The sequence below is a fragment of the Taeniopygia guttata genome, chromosome 3, assembly GCF_048771995.1.
Source record: "Taeniopygia guttata chromosome 3, bTaeGut7.mat, whole genome shotgun sequence".
In the NCBI taxonomy this organism is placed as follows: Eukaryota; Metazoa; Chordata; class Aves; order Passeriformes; family Estrildidae; genus Taeniopygia; species Taeniopygia guttata.
Window position 1 is genome coordinate 70,732,249 of NC_133027.1, and position 17,082 is coordinate 70,749,330.

At 44.9% G+C, this 17,082-nt stretch overlaps 1 protein-coding gene across 5 annotated transcripts in view; it reads left to right on the forward strand.

The window, feature by feature from the left end:
- Positions 1 to 729: 729 nt before the first annotated feature.
- LOC140683737 (uncharacterized) overlaps positions 730 to 17,082 on the forward strand; it is a 172,740-nt gene continuing 156,387 nt past the window's right edge. For all 5 annotated transcript variants that reach the window (XM_072927104.1, XM_072927105.1, XM_072927106.1 and 2 more), the window contains exon 1: positions 730 to 1,187. The gene's annotated coding sequence lies outside the window, so the exon portion shown is untranslated. The remainder of the gene's footprint in view (positions 1,188 to 17,082) is intronic.

Genomic DNA, 17,082 nt, shown 5'->3' on the forward strand with positions numbered 1-17,082 from the left:
TCCTGGTCTTTGTTTGGGGGGTGGGTTGGGGGGGTAAAGTGTATGTATGCTATACAAGTAAATGGAAAATTTCCACCCTTGTAGCAGTCAATCAGCAGTTTTCCAAACATTCACCTTGTTAGTAAGAAATTCTTCAGTCTGCTCAACACATGACAACATCTAGAGAAAGCTGTTTAATAAAAGATACTGTGTGAAAACCATACTTCTTCTCTTTCCTTAGGTCACTCTGGCCATGTTACACCCTGTAACATAGCCTGGAAGATACAGAAATTTACTGTAAAAAAAACAGTATTTGCCTATTTTGGCATGTATGTAAAAGAGCATTTCCCTGGAGCTCTGAAACATTAGCTGGTTAACATCTCTTGTTGTATTTAATGTTATTTAATGAGAAAGAATGTACATTCAGCTTTGATGATTAAAATGACAATGATTATTGCATGAATTTGTGAATTATAGTGCAATGACTAATTAAATGGAGAAATGAAGAAAAGGGATTCTTGAGCAAGCATGTTCTTTGAGAAACTCTCCCTTGTTGTTTTTAATTGATAGTACACACATAATCAATTCATAGAAGTATTTCATTACTGGTGGGAACAGTCTGCTTTTGATAAAGATATACTTTCACCACACATTGACCTGGTATAATACAGCCTGGTCTTGTAAGTTACTTTGAGGAAGATTGCCAGCCCCTAGCACTGAGGAGGTGGAAGTTTTTGTCTTTATAAAGAAGGGAAGCCCCATTTGACCCCAGGTTACAGCCTCATATTTATTGAGTTCTAGTCAGAGTGTTTGCTATAATGAGACCTGAATTTGCATAACTATGAGGGATTGCTATTTAGTTTGTTTCATTTGTTTTTATCTCTCCATCTAAAGGTTTGAGCTTTAACATGAGGTTCCTTGGCTTGTTAGAAGCTGTCTGGCACAACTAAAGGCCCTTTTTTACTTATTTGTAGGGATGTTATTTAGTGGCCATTGGCACTGGCAGAACTTAGCATGAAATTATTATTATTTCTGTATCAGCAGAGATGTGTGTGGCACTCTGAAGAATCTGTCAAGATGAAGTCTCTGCTTCTGCAAACTCACAGCCTGTGGTCCTGATCCCGTAATTTATTCTGCATGGTCCTTTCCTCATGGAAACCTAAGCAGTCAAGAGCAGGACATTGAGACAGTGACGCAGGAAGGGAGAGGTAAGGTTTAGGATAGTGTGATTGTTTTGGTAGCAACTGGGCAGGTGTTTTATCTGAATTTTGTTTGAAGCTTTGAAGCTTGCTTCTTTTCTACTTCACATTAGTTTTAGACTAGTTAGCTAATCAGTGCTAGTTATTAGTATAATCAGGAAAAATCAGACTTCAACCAACCATAGATCTACTTATAAATAATTAAACCTACCAAAAGAAATAAGTATTAAAGGCTCTGTAACTGAATAAATTTGAGGCACAACTTCCCGCCCAACTGAAAGTAATAACATGAGCTGTCAAGCAAAGGTTTAGTTGCTCTGCTGGCAGTCTTGCAGTTTGTAAATACCTTCTGCATTGAAAATGTAAGAAGAGAACTTTCAGAAGTCTAGCTTGCTGTTGGATAGCAACTTTAAAAGGAACTCTGTTCTGTCAAAACTTTGTAATCAGCCCAAACTGTAGTGCCTGAAATTCAGTGATACCATGATGCAAATAGGAAACCTGGGTCATAGGTATTAAAGCAGGCCTAAATAAGGGGAAAGGCCTAGAAGGCAATGCAGTGAGTCAGTGTCCATCTTAGATGTTGGATTGCAAACTGTGAGTGCTTGACAACCTGATAAAACAGTTGCAAATTGGAGAGGTACTTTACAGAGAGAAAGTTGTAGCCCAGTTTTGGACAGTTTTTAGCTGCCCCATTCTTAAAAACATTGCAGCATTCTAAAGCATGCTTTTGACCCTCCAAGTCTTGGTGGTTAGAGCAGATCTATTGGCTCTATCCTTTTTCGAATTTGGAGCTAGTTTCCAGAGAGCAGAGGAGGACATGCCTGGCAGGTTGTGTGGTAACCATGTTCAGGAAGTCAGATGATGAGACCGGTGTACCCTGCCACTCTCAAGAGCCAATAGACTGCCTGGTTCTTAGTGGGAGCCTGAGCACTAAGCTTGAGCACCACTTAAGCACCTTGGCTTCTCTGGGCAACTATGGAAGTAAATGCTCATAAGTTATGTTGATTTTCTAAAGGGAACATATCCCCTGGGATGGAATGTATTGATACAGGGGCAGTGCTCTCCCCATGTTTTTGGTCATAGAATGTGAAGCAAAGAAAAAAATTGACTCCAGTGTAGAAATCCCTCTCTTATTTTGGCTTTTTCCAGAATGGTGGTAGGACCTTGTCAGCTGGGAGCAGTGTTTTCTCTGCTGCATTGCCCTTGAAGATCTTCAGCAGGCCTGACAATATTTGTCATTAGATTTTAGATCTTTTCAAAGGTAGCTATCTCCTACCTTGGTCAGCACATTTTCAAGAAAAACAGTGATCTCACCCTGATTTTAAAGAAAAAGAGAAACAGATTGCAGTCTGACAGGACTAGCAATGGCTCAGTCAGGAATCTTCACGACCTTTCCTTTTTTAAAATCTTGAGTGTTCAAATTCTGCCTGCCCAGCTCCTGGTAATGTTGCAGGTGATGTGGGTCTCAGGGGGTGACACCACAAACTTTGTTATTAATTGATGCAGAAGTAGTTTTGTAAATTCAGATTTTGTAAATTCATAGTATATGTAGTCACCAAAGAATTTGTAGAGACTATCACTGGGTTTTTGAAGACATATTGCTGAAAGAGTAGTCCTCTGGAGCAGCATTGGTTATCTTCATTTAGGGGAACTTAACTGCATTTTCCTTTTTTTCTGGACAACCACATTATTTTTTGCTAATATCAAAGAATACCACACTTTGTGACATTCCTGCAGATGCAATATAGCTGTGCTCTTGTGAAGCTTCACTGGAATCAGGGACCAAAGACACAGAATTAATGATTAGCTAGACACATCATCCTTTGCCCCAGAGCCAATACAGTCTGCGACTAATCACCTTTAAATGCCTATAAGGTGTGAGACTGCTCATTTATTTTAGAGGGAAGGGCATGTGCCATGAAGCAGAGCTTTGCAGGCAGTCTTGGATGTCTGATGCAAGGCTTCTTTCATTGCTTCCCAAAATGATGGTGTCTCCTGGCAGAGTTTAGGCACTGGGAGTGTTTTTGCTTTCTGGATAAATGTAGTTCTGCTGTAGCCAGGATCTTTCAATTTAACAGTTTTCAGTGAATGTCAGAATTCTCATACACCAAAGTTCTTTTTACTTTTTAACTTGCTGCGTGAAGATCGTACAAAAGAATTTGTAAGCTGCCCTTTGCTGGGCATCTTCTGAAGACTGAGTGCCTGCATTTTGCTGTATAAAGGGGTTGGGCTTTTCTTTTTTAAAGTGTTGAAAGGTTAACATTTATATTTTTTTCAGAATACAGATGTAGAGGTACATTGCAGATATACATAATGGAGTCAAATTTTCAGGGTTGGCACTGCAGATAGTATCAGGGAACACAGGTGTTTGGTCCAGCAAGACTGGGAACATGACCTGTCTCCATGGGACAAGGTAGTGCTCACTGTTTCTGCCAGCCCATCATTTTGCCACAGACATCCACATGATAACTGCACAAGCTGATGAAGCTGTGGTAGCTTTGTGTGCAGCAGCAGTAGCAACAGCAATGGAAGATGAGAATCTGTTTGGGCCTCAGTGTAAAAAAACAGCTTTTCCTAGCAAAGCCAAGTTCATCTTAAACTTCTTTATGGTGGAATTTTCCCCTTTTTTCCTCGCCTTCCTACACCTGTCTTTTATAGACCAAGCATTTTTGCAGTTTTCAAGCTTGGCTATAAATCACGAGAAGGAAAGGGGATCCCATGGTCCGGGTGTGCTGGCCAGCGGTGGGCACCGGTGCAGGAGGTTTGGGGAGCCGGCAGAGCCCCGCTGCTTTGGCTTCCAGAGCCCATGTCGCTAGATGGCAATGTGGCACTCCTGCAGCTGCGGCTCCTGAAAAATGGCTCTCTTTTCCTGTATTTATCTCTGCCAAACTGATGATTGCACCCACCACCTCGGCAAGAGAACAGAACAAAATCATTTCATAGAACATTACAGCTGTTGTGCCTTTTTCTTTTCTTTTTTCCTTTCTTTCCCCCACAGTTCTTTGTCCCACAGCAGGGTGCAGAGGTTTAAAAACCTTCTTTCTTAATCACTCTCCTTCTAAAAACAGAGAAAACACAGCCTCTTGGGAGAAATTAGCTGTGAGAAAAGCATTTCTCAAACAATTGCCAGGAAATATTGTCTTGACCGATATTCCTGATGTAACACTGTCGTTCTCAGTACTGTTATTCTAACATACTCAACTGAAAAAACAGCAGGATACAGATCTGTAATGCATGATCTGCAGCTTACCACCTACCTTACCTTTTTATATACATTTGCTTTCAGTTTGTATCCTCCCCCCACCCCCTGGAGATATTCTGTTTTGGAGAGTGAAGAATTATTTGTGACTCTCCTCTTGTGACTAGTGTATCAGGCCAAGACTGTGACAAGGCATGGCTGAAAATTAAGGTTATGCCTCTGCTGCTTGGGTTCCTGATTGAAATTCAGTGTTGTGTGCTGCGGAGGGGATCAAGCTTCACGCTTACAGTGATCCCTCCTAGCCTTAAAGCCTGGCAGCCTGAAAATACGTGAGGTTGGTGAAGCCTGAATTTCAGTGGGAGCAGCTGGAGAGCAGGTATGCATGAAGAAGGGAGCAGAAATAGACTGAGACTGGGATCTCAACCCTGAAAGCCCTTTCCCCATTTTTGTATTCATGGAAGATGGACCAAGCTGTAGGGTGGAGAGTGGTTGGAGGAGTGATGGTAAACTTGAAGTGCTAAAAGCCAGCGTTTTTAGGAAACTGCTAGTAGCTATACAGAGAGCTGTCTGTACACACGTGCATGCCCACTGGCATGCACATTAGCTGTATTGTGTGGTTCAATTTTGTCCTTCCTTACATAAATTCATGGAGATTTGAGAAGCAAGCCTTGCTCTATGGGACAGGGTGTGAACTGAAGCACCTTCTGGAAGACAGACAGCAGTGTAATCCTTTCATTCAACCATGTCTGCAGCTGCTTTTTATAAACTTGGCATAAATACATACTCAAGTGAAGCCAGGCCTGTATAGCTGGAAAATATTTTCCACCATCCAAAAAAACCAGAAGATTGGAAAAAGAGCCCAGAAATTGTGCATAACATGGAATGGCCTAGCTTGTGGTTTTTTTCCATGACTTCCTCAGCTCATTTTTCTGCTGCCAATTTTAGAAGCCCATAAGTCATACTTGTTAAACTTTCTCAGTTAAAATGTAACTCTAAGAACAAAGTCATATGATATGCTGCAGCCAAATAATCCTTCCAGAGCCTCTGACTGGAGAAAAGCTACCCCGATCTGGCCAGCTCACAAACCCACGCGGGCTCCTGTCCCAGGAGAGGCAGGGCTGAGGGGCAGGTTCACAGCCCAGGGCTCAGCTGTGCTGCCCGCATGGGTGTTGGCTTCCCAGTGGACTTCAGCAATGTCTCCCTGCTTTTGCCAGGGCGGTCGGGCAAAAATTTCAGCTCCTTCTCTAGGAAGACTTCAGGCAAGAGGCTGAGCAGAGGAGACAGCGAGGGGAGGCAGCACTCGGCGGTGGAGGAAGGTGCTGCTGCGGTCAGGGTGAAGGAGCTGAGGGGTGAGAAAACAGCAGGTTGCCAAAAGTGAAAGTGAATTTGCTGGAGGTTTTGAAGAAAGGACATCCTCATTCTCATTCACTGTCTTTTTAAGTGTTGAATCAAAGTACGTTCATGCCAGGAGCAATACTTTTGTTTGCCAGTTTTACTCTGTTTTATAGGGTTATTTTGCTTACACCACGACCCAGATGACTGTTTTGAAGTGCCATCCCTTATCCAGGGTATGCTCTGAGCTCTAGCAAAGACTAGATTCCCAGTCACTGCTGGGAGGATCATTCTAAATTTACCCTTGGCAGTAGCCAAGAGTGGGATCTGGCTGATGGCCGTGGCGGCAGTGGCGCTCCAGCCCGCCTGTGCTGGCAGTCCCAACCTGGGCCCCTGTGCCCTGCTGCCGGCTTGGCAGCACAGGGAGCCCTGGTATCCCGAGGGTGCCTTGGGCAGCCTCTGTGCCCAGAGCGGGCATGTCCGGCAGGATGCGAGGGACTGGGGAGGCAGAGGAGAGAGAGGCAGGGGAGAGGAGCGAGTGGAACTGCGAGGGGCTTCAAATGCTCAGAGTTCCAGCCCTGCCTCCCCTTTCTGCTTGGGGCGGAGCAGCATAAAAAAATCTCCCTCTGGGAAAGAAGGGAAAGGAAAGGAAAGGAAAGGAAAGGAAAGGAAAGGAAAGGAAAGGAAAGGAAAGGAAAGGAAAGGAAAGGAAAGGAAAGGAAAGGAAAGGAAAGGAAAGGAAAGGAAAGGAAAGGAAAGGAAAGGAAAGGAAAGGAAAGGAAAGGAAAGGAAAGGAAAGGAAAGGAAAGGAAAGGAAAGGAAAGGAAAGGAAAGGAAAGGAAAGGAAAGGAAAGGAAAGGAAAGGAAAGGAAAGGAAAGGAAAGGAAAGGAAAGGAAAGGAAAGGAAAGGAAAGGAAAGGAAAGGAAAGGAAAGGAAAGGAAAGGAAAGGAAAGGAAAGGAAAGGAAAGGAAAGGAAAGGAAAGGAAAGGAAAGGAAAGGAAAGGAAAGGAAAGGAAAGGAAAGGAAAGGACTTCTGTTTTCCCGCTTAAACATCAGCTTTTGAGTTTGGTCGTGGCCCTCGATGGAAACTGGAGAGCGTCTGGAGGAAGCCGGGGAATCACGGCGCTGCAGCGGCTGCCGGAGCGGAGGGCCCCAGAGACCGCCTTTCTGCGGCAGGGCGGAACGCCCTCGCGAAGCCTGTGTGGTCTTCACGGGAAGGGAGGAACTGAGCAAACCCACTGGAAACCGGCAAGGGTGTTGTAATGTTTTTGGACAGCCTGTTTCAAAAAACAGTGACTGCCTCTCTCTCGCTCTCGCTCCCGCCCCCCCTGCCCTGGCAGCCGCTTCCCGTGCCATGGTGCTGAGGGAGGTGGCGGTGACTGATGTAACCGCGGCCAGGGAGAGCCTCTTGCCCAATGTGCAGGGGCTGGACGATGGCCAGAGAAATTTGCTAAGGCTGGGTTTTCTCACAACGGGCTCCCTGTTCTGTGCACATACCTGTAACCGGGCCAGGTGCTTGGCTGCCTCCCCAGCTGAGTACACGAGGTGGCAGGGCTACTCAAGCCAGGAGGAGGAGAAGAAGGAGAAAAGGAAGAAAATGTTGTTCTTTTCCCACATGAATGCAGACCAAATAACATACCTAGGCACTCATTGTTTGTGTCACCGTGTTGTAATTAATAACATTGTCTGTTTGTTGAGGCCAGTTGTTCTTTGTGCTCATGGCTGGAGCGTGGGGGCGATCATGAGGAGAGGCCTAGCAGTTGTTTTTTTTTGCTGGATCACCACCTTTAAGTTATTGTGACAGACCTTTAAAAGGATGTCTTTGTATGAACTGGAATATAATGCTCAGCTGGGCTCTTAAATTCTGGCTCTGTTGAGAAAAGAGATCCGTTCATATTGATTGTCAGTTTGTATGCAGTTCAGGCACCGACTTGTAGAAAATCTGGGCCAAGAGAGATATCATTAGGTATTTATGGGGGTTTGGTTGGCTCAGCAGTCAGTTTTTCCATTGTCATGCCGTGACAGTAGTGCATTACATACACCCTCAGGAGACATCCTTCTGCTACCACAACAATAAAGGACTTTTTTTCTTTTTCTGACTCATCTTCAGCTTGAAAAAAAATGCCAACCACCACCAGTAAACATAATTAGCAACATGCAGATACACTTCAGGTAGCTTTCAGAGCCCATTGGGATAGTTCCTGTTAAAATATAGTCTCATCGTTGCTTACCCATGCTTGGATCTCCAGCATTCCTGATTATACTTATATGTTTTAACATAGCCTGGTGATGTTGTAGGCTCAGGAACCATTTCTAGTTTGGACAAAGAGGAGGAATATATTTAATGCTGGGATCATCTTTCATGCACACACAGGAGCTTTGGCCAGACTCACAAGGCAAGGGAGTACAAATGGCTGTGCTGTGCCGGATGCGAGGTCTGCTTAGCTCTTTATCCTGCCTCTGACAGGGGCCAGCAGCAGATGCTGCAGGAAGGAGGACAAGAAGCAGAGCAAGTCTAGACTGATGCTGCCCCACTGTGCCCTCTTGGCTCCCTGCATAGCTATTGCCATTCACCAAAGCACAGGGAAAGAGGAAACTACTTCCTTAGGCCTGTTCCCCAGCCTCTTCAGGTGTCTGCTGTGCAGTGGCCCTTGTTTGTTTTGCTTCCCAGATGTGGTTTTGGGTGGGAAGGATTTGCTTTGGATCCACTTGGTCACGTGGGGATTTCTGGGTTAAATGTGTCCTGGCCCCCTCAGTATTTCCCTTATGTAAGCATGATGGTGGGAGCAGGTGGCATACAGCTGGGCTCTGCTGTCTGCCAGGTGGGTGAAGAAGTCTGTGCCTTCCCAGTTAGGGGCTGCTGCCTGTCCTATTTGTGCCATTAGAACGCTGCAAAGCCGGGACTTTGGATCCATGTTTCACCTTGGGGTGAGGGCTGGCACTAGTCACATGACTGTGAGCACACCAACTGTGAGATTATATGGCTTTGATTATTTATTTATTTATTTCAGCCTGTGACTAAGATGAGGGAGTATTAGTATGGAGCCACTCCTCCCAGAAATTGCTGTTTATATTTCAGTCTCCTGAGCAGAGTCATATCTGAAGTGCTCATAGCCCAGCAGTGGTATGTGGGCTCTGCTGGCATGTCCTCACATAACCTGGCATTCATGCTGCTGGACAGAGTGTGGGCTGGTTGTTTGCTCATCCCAAGCACAAATGAGCAGAAGTTTTCCTCTGTATTCCTGATTGCTGAGCTCAGAGGGGTGGAGGAGAGGAAGAGCAAGCTTCCCTCTGAAAAGTGGCCAGGGATTGAGTAGGGCCAACCCTGGGGTTACACTGAGAAAAATGAGACAGTGTGGGAGGGGTGGTGGCCCTGCAACACATAATGTTGCAGAGCTCACCAGTGCAGCATGTGTTCAGCACAGTCACTTGTAACACTGCAGTGTGTGTAAGCGAGTACCTGCTGCCATGTGATCAAAAGGAGAGATGCTTTTAGAAACAGGCCAGGGTGGTGTGAAAGAGTCAGCTGAAGCATCCTCAGCTTGTAGGACACCTGTAGGCTAGTAGGCACAAATGAAACTGTGTACAGAAACTCCTCAAATATCAAGCTGGGGTTTACTTCTATTATCTCTACCGAATTTCACCTGTGTAATCTACTTACTTCTTTGTGACCTCGTCAATTCAAGATGCTGGTTGTAGACACACCTGACCTCTGGGGGAAGGGCAGAGACCTCAGACAACTTTGAGGGAAAATGGTTTCCCAAAGCAAGGGTCTTTGCCCCTGTGGTGGGGCAGAGGCCAATACAACGAATTAGCCAGGAAGAATTGAAAGCCTAGGGCTTTAAAACAGCACTTGACTAAGTGTCTAGCAAACTAATGGTATATGGGGAAATAGGATTTTGCATTCTTGAGCCAAGGGAAGTTTGGTGAATCCTGTCCCCATATGTCATCAGTTGCTAAAACAAGTCTCCTGGAAATGCTAAAGTCTGTCTCTCCCTCCTCCTTGCCGTATAGCAATGTAAGTAGCACAACTTCATCTGAGTTTTGTGATACATGAGTAATCCTGCCTCCAAGGCTGTCTGGGACTTCTGCACCACATCTTTGCTCCAGCTTGTAGCTCAGTACAGTATTTTACAATGTCTGGGATAGAGATAATTTCTTCTTTGTACTGTGCTGTGGTATGCTCATTTGGCACAGCGCTGTCTGTGAGGTGAGAAATGGGGCAAGACTGCTCTTGGGCCATGGATATTGGGCATTTTCTGGTTTAGCACTTCCTAATTCTTCAGTAAGTCCCCTGATCAGCTAATGACTGAGGCCAGGCCTGTTAGCCTTTGGTAAGCAAACTAAAACCTGGGATTTTTGTTCTGAGCTGAGTTTGTAAACAAGGCATAGACCCAAACTTTTAAGCTGTCATGGCAAAGGCTAGAAAATGGTAAGACACCAATGCCAGCTCGAGTGAAGTGTATGCTGCTAATGGTGCTCTCATTTCCAGCAGGGAGGACTTTGACATTCTAAACCAGCAGCTCAGCCATGGCAGTGCAGCAGAAGCTCTTCAGAGAAAGATTACTGTGGAACTGGCTTTGTTGGTGATACCTCCTGGTCAGGGCCCAGCAGCTGTAGGACTGCAGGGAAAGTTTGTGTGGTGCTTGCTCATGTATTCAGTGAAGGATCTGCAGGCTCCAAGCTGCCCTCTTGTTTGTGAGCACCTTAATCTATATCTTCGGTGGTAACTGGGGGAGATTAAAAGTAGCTTTCCAGCCATGTCAAGCTTTTTTTTTTCCTTTAAAAAAAAAAAAAAAAAAAAAGACCTAGATATTAGTGAAAAAAGAGCTAGAAGAAAGACCTGGATATTAGTGGTTCTCATAGATGGCTGAGTGAGACAGGTCTTGGGAACACCTGTGCAAAGATTGGGTCTTCCCAAGGAGGTAACTGTGTGAAACTGGTCTAAATGAGGCCAGGATCATGGGGTTCTGTTCTCCAGATATGAATTTTATATTGAGGTCAGCAGGAGGCAAAGATGTGTCAATCTTTGTGTGGATGAGGTTTTTGCCACTGCTTGAGCACAATGGAGATCCCTGGGGAAGGAAGCATTTATGAGTGAGCTGACTACCTGCACTTTGCCTGATTTATGTCCCTGTCTTGTCCTGACGCACAGCTGAACATTGTCAGCTTTCTTGGCATCTAGATCGCTGCTGCCATGTGCTTAAAATGTGCAGAATATCTTTGAGAGAGAAGGAATGGGGTTAGGAAGAGGAAGCTGCTGTGTGAGACTTGGTTTGCTTTATTGAGTCGTGCTAGGCTTGGTTTGGTAATTCCCACTCTCTAGGCCCAGAGTTTCAGTCGTTCCATATTTCAGTCCAGCACAGCATCAGTAAGTCCATTCTTCCAGGGAGGTCAGACTTACTTTCAATCCATCCCTCCCCTTCTCCCTGGGAGACTAAGGCTGTTTAACAGCAACAAAGGTTCAGGGTGCAGTGTGAGCAGTAGGAAGCACTTTTGCTTCCTGTCAGTTTCTTGTCCTTCTGCAAGCAGGCAGGGATATCTGTCTCTTTTCCCCGTGTAACCACTGAAGTGTCCAGCTGCCCCTACAAGGGCTCAGCTGTATGTACCTCAAATGGAAGCCAAGGCCAGCTGTGAGTGCTTGCAACCTCCCAGGTCTGGCCCTTGGCATAGTTTTTCGTCTGGCCCTCCACTCCGGAGGAGTCCCACTGAATCATGATTAATTTGAAGAATGTGCTTTTACTGCCTAAGGAAAATTTGTTGTGGCAGATGACAGTGCATTTGTGTCTTAAACATGCTCTTTGGTACTGAAGGACAATTACTGAAATGAACAAAAAATATAGCAAAATAAAATTCAGGAAAGAAAACAACTCAAGAGGAAAGTTACAGACTTAGCCATCAGCATGGTTTCATTCATTTTGGGCTGGGCGACAGTCCCAAGTTCAGAATTCAGTGACATTCAAACCTGTCTCTACAGGTGAAGGAACACAAAATGGAATCTAATTTGTTCTTCATGGGGCATCACTTTCTGGTGTTCTCTTTTTTTTTTTTTTTTTTTTTTTATTTGGCAAGAAAGTACAAGTAATTTATGTCAATGTCATCAAAGAGACATTCTTGTTACTCACAACTGTGACTTTGTATCCAGCTAAAAGAGTTATAGCGGGTAACCAGTGAGATGCTCAGTTTACATCCACAGGGTAGATTTTCCAAGCAGCTATGCTGGCAGGGCTACCTGCCATGCTGTCCAGCCACATTGGTGCCAAGTGATTCTGGGAAAATGTGGGCAGTGACGCCATAGACCAGTAACGACAGAGGTGGATTCCTGGAAGAAGCCTTCTGAGAGCAGCAGCCCCTGGTGTCGCATACTGCGGGATGCACTACTTTAGGGACAACTGAAATGTGGGAGAAGGGGTCAGACAGTCACACTGGCAGGCTGCAGTGTCCTATCTGCACAGCAGGCAGCAACCTTACTGAACCGGTCACGGAAAATGGGCTGCTTGGCCAGGAGGAAACAGCTTAGACACCACAGCTTTCATTCAGAATTAGCTGTGAGCTGGCCAGGAGCTGGCCAGGCATAAATTGCGTTTGGGGTTTGTTCTGCCAGCTGCATTACCAACAAGGCAAAAACTGTCTGAGGAACAAGGCTCAGATTCACACACTTAAACCATACCTGTCATAAGGTTGCTAAACTTTTCCCTAGGGCTGGTACTACACTGTTTACTGGATTGGCATGCTGTATTTTATGTTCCACTGCTGCATGATTGTACTATAGCACGTGCTGTTGACAAGGACTAAAGCTCAGATCAAGCTGTGTAAAGAAGTAACTGTGGCCTTGATCTCTCCATGTGATGAAACCAGAGTAAATTACTGGATGCTGAATGAGTTATTCCCTGTTTATTTCAGTTTAAGCAAGCTTAGAATCTGATCTTCAGATCATGTTATTTCTATAATTCAACTGGTCATATTTATAAATTCATATAATGGTCAAAATGATCCAATAAATGCCAGCACACAATCCTAGCACTTGCAAAACATTGAATGTATATATTGGCACTTTTCTTATTTGCTGACTGCAGGACAAATAGGTTTCATATTGGGACATCCAAGTTTGTTTCAGCAGCTGGATGCATGACAAAGCCATGCTATAATCTGGGTACTGATTATGGCTTTGCAACATGTTGGCTCAGCATGTGGTGAATTTGGATGCATAGATAGATCAACTTTTTAGTGACCTATGGCTTGATTTCAGCATAGAGAAGGTTGTCAGCATATTTGTGCTAATTAAGGAAATGGTATGGGAAACTCCTTTCCACTGCAGATACAGCCAGAGCTCACAAAGTGTCATTGCTCCTCAATATTTTTTGTAACAGCCAGTTTGTCTTGAAGTAGAGAAACAGCTTTGTGTCTTAACTGTATTTCTAAGCTGCACTGAAGCTTGTTTGGTTCTTGCCCAAGTCTTCTGTTTTAACCTGCTTCTGGAGGATGGATTGAATGGTTAGGTCACAAACACTTTAGGAGAGTGTTTCAGCTGTATTTGGGGCCAGTAGTGCAGGCTTAGATTCTCTGCCTTGATTGGGTTTATTTGTAATGTTGACAGTAACTGAACACCAAGAAATAAACACAAGTTTGTGCTCACACTTTGCTAGCATGACTTTCTTGCTTCTGAAAATAATACTTTTGCCCAACACTAACTCTTTTCTTTCATTCAGGCAGCGTTCTGGTTATGTTATGCTACTCTTAACACATTCCCATGTTCATGTTGAAACATTGCCAACTCTATTAAGTTCTTTCTGTTACACTGAGTCAGCTGCTGTGATTTTACCTTTGCTCTTGGTCAAAAGTATACACTCTATTGCCTTTTTGTTTGGGTTTTTTTTTGTTTTTTTTTTTTTAATATAAGAAATAGCATTGCAAGCGTTTTTTCTGTGTGCCTACATTTCCTCCTACTTCAGTTAGAAAAGCAGCACATTACTTTTGTTGTTAATAAGACAGGTACACCTAGAAGGCCTTGGTATTTGGATAGTGGATTCCCAAGGGATTCACAGCTCAAACACAAAGGGTGAACAAAAATGGGAGGAATAAGTGCCTTTATTTACATTTATGAATAGGGAACTGAAGTAACCACAATTAAAGGGGCACTTAATTCTTTCTTAGTGAAAGGGCAAAGGAAGAAATCTTCAGAGAAGCTGTAAGTAGACCCAGGACCAGCAGATCTCTGTTCTGCAGATGGCTCTGGACTCATTTCTGCTCACAGTCCCCAACAATGCTCAGTCAAGCAACAGCCATATGTCCACGTGCCTGCCTGCCTGAGCTCTGGCCAGCAGCCCAGCCCTTCACTAGGTCAGCACAGTGCTCCTGTTCCCAGTGCAAGGTGCTCCCAGAGCTTCTGGCCTTCTGCCTTCTCTGCTTTAGTAACAATTCTTGCCTGCAGTGAGAGGTTGTAGTGGCTGCTTGTATTGACCATTGAAGGCCTCCAGAACAGCAGCTTCCATAACTGGGAGTCATGGCAGACCTTCCCCATGTGCCAGCCCATGGGGAAGAGTTTCGTAGCTCTTACAAGCTGAAATTGGTGTAATCTGTAACATGACTTACCTTCCTTGGCATTTTGAAGTCTGGTGAAACATGATGCATAATGTCACTTATTCTACCTTTGTAAGTAGGAGACTGCCTTTAAGCCAAAGTGTCTCATCGGCAAACCTCACCTCAATGCAGAGTGCTTATTCAGATGTAACCACGAAAATGAGGGCTGGCTAAATAATGCCTCTGACTGAAAGGATCCACTGAAGCTCATTATAATGATCTTAATGACTTCCAATTCAGCTGTGTCTGTGATATCAGAATGCAAAGGTAATTATGGAAGTGCATAAATACTGTTATTATTTGATATTAGTGACAGGGTGGAGGTGAGACCTGGTGAACCCTGCTCCCATCTGGCCTAGAGAGGAATGAGGATTGCCCCTTCCCTCCACCCCTCTCAAGGCCTGCAAAGGAAGAACTTTGCAGGCAGGGTGGAGCCAGGCCTGTGCTCCCTCTTCCAGCTGCAGCAGCCTAGACTCTTACTTTGTCTTCATAGTGTCAGAAGGTGGCTTCTTTTCATGTGCAGCAAACTGAGAGAAAGGAGAAATGTCTCCACACCACCCTTCTTGCCTCCATCTTGTCAGCAAAGGAAGCAAACACGCCTTCTCTCTCTCCTATACTAGTTTTGCTGGTCTTTCCCTCAGTTTACTCTGTCTTTCCAGTGGCCCCTTTGCTACTACCTGATGTTACTGGATTTTCCTATCATTTTGATTTCTTAGCTGTGTGGTCTGGGTGGGTCTTCAGCAGCACAAGTGCCCCTTGGCATGTATGGGATTTCTCCTTCCTCTATGTTGGCAGCTCAGACTCTGAGGACTAGGAGGGGGGTGTTCAAGCCTGGCTTTGTAGGGATGTCAGACCTGATGACCTCCTGAGGTCCCTGTCATCTTCAATTATTCTGTATTTTGGAGGACTTGTCTTGCTATTGACATAGCTCTAGCCCGTGAAAGTGCTAACCCTTTGACCCACGAGGAGTTTTTAAGGAAACAGTGATAACTAACATGGTTAACAATTAGCTACCTGACTTTTGTGCCCAACAGACTACGTGATCTGTGGGAACTCTCTGTGCTACCAGGGTCTGCATGGAAAGCTGCACCTAGCTGCACTCGGGCCGCGGGTGAAACAGTGAGAGCACATTCAATTAGCTCTGTTCACTGACCACGCCAGCCTGCGCCAGGAGAAACCTGTGCGGTGGCAGTGAGTCAGACTCAGATGGTTACTTGACCCAAAGGAAGGCTTGATGATACACTGAGGCTGGGACACACCAGCAGTGATTATATGATGATTCACTGCCTGTGCTCTGCCATTCAAAACATCCTCTGTGTTGCACAGGCAGGGCCATTCACAGAGGCTGCAATGAGGAAGTGATGTTTGCACCTTTAGCTGCCACCTTCTCACTGAACCTTTCAGCAGCTGCCTGCGGTGTGGCGCTGCTCTCCCTCTGGGCAGGCTGGCAATGGGAAGGTGTGCTGGCAGGGGCAGCTCCCTGATGTGCCAGGTGACTACAGCTGGGCACTTCCTGCCAGTAATGTCTAACCTCACCCTCAGAATGTTTGGCCAAAGTGTAGTGCAGCCAGGCATCCCAGTGTCTCCCAACACCAGCCTCTGCAATGTGAAAACACATCACTGGACTTTAATGCTAAACTGAGAGGCAGGTTTACTCAAAGCCCTTTAATACTCTGCATTCCAGCCCGTAATTTGCACATCATTATTCAAAACTCTCTTAAATTCTTTTCAGAGCTGTTCCCATTTCCATTTTCCCTGTCAGAAATGTGCACCTCACACAGCCCAGACTGCTTCTGTGTTTCTTTTATAGAGGGCCACATAGTCTGCTGTCTATACTTCTCTTCTTCCTGTTCCACCCACCTTTTTGTCTTTCACTCTTCCTCTCCTCTCCTCCAGATCCTCTCCTGACAGATGCATGCACTCATATGGTTTTACAAAAATGGTCTGAGTGTACTGCTAAATGCTTCCAAAAGTGCTGATATTACTGCATGCACAGCAGGGAAGTCCTCAGAGCTTGGGAAGCACCATTTTTTCCTGACCCGGGAACTGACACTGCTTGTGACAGTTTGCTGGCCGCTGGTAAGATCTTAGGCACAGAAAGTTTACTCATGTTGGCTGAGAGTCACAAACGTGTTGGGGCTAATAACGTGCATGGTTTGTATTGTGCTTTCCCTGAAGCTAAGTTAAGCAACATATTAGGCATTACTCAGAGCTCCTAAACCTCATGTTTTGCCAGTGACACAGTTGCAAACAGTGCAACAACCCTGACATTTTCTCTGTAGTGTAAAGGCCAAGGTCCAGCAGAGTTGTGATCCAGCCTCTTAGTCTTACAGTTAGTTCTGCCTGGACTTTTGTCAAATTTTAGTCTTCAGCTGTCATGCATTCTTGCCAGCTCTCCTATATGTCTAAATAACTAGGTGAACTCTCTCTGGAAAAGAATCTATGTGATTAATTTAATCCTTCCTTCCTGTGAATGAACTGTCTTCAACTTGTTTTTCAAATGTATTTTACATGCAATAGTATTATTTGTGTCCCAACTAAGTGTTAGCTGGCCAGGGCTTCTCTGTGTGCTCTTGGATGTAACTGTGGTTTTAAGTACCCTCCACTGGTTATTCATAGCATGCATTTAGTCATTTAACAAACATGGTATTAGTTCTGCTCTCTAAGTGGATGACTAATACTCTTATAAATAGGAGGAATGTGATCTGAAAGGTCACGTGAATGTTCCCAGTGTGAACATATCCCCAAACTATGAGACTTCTCATTCCAGGATCATGCTTACATAAAAGAAA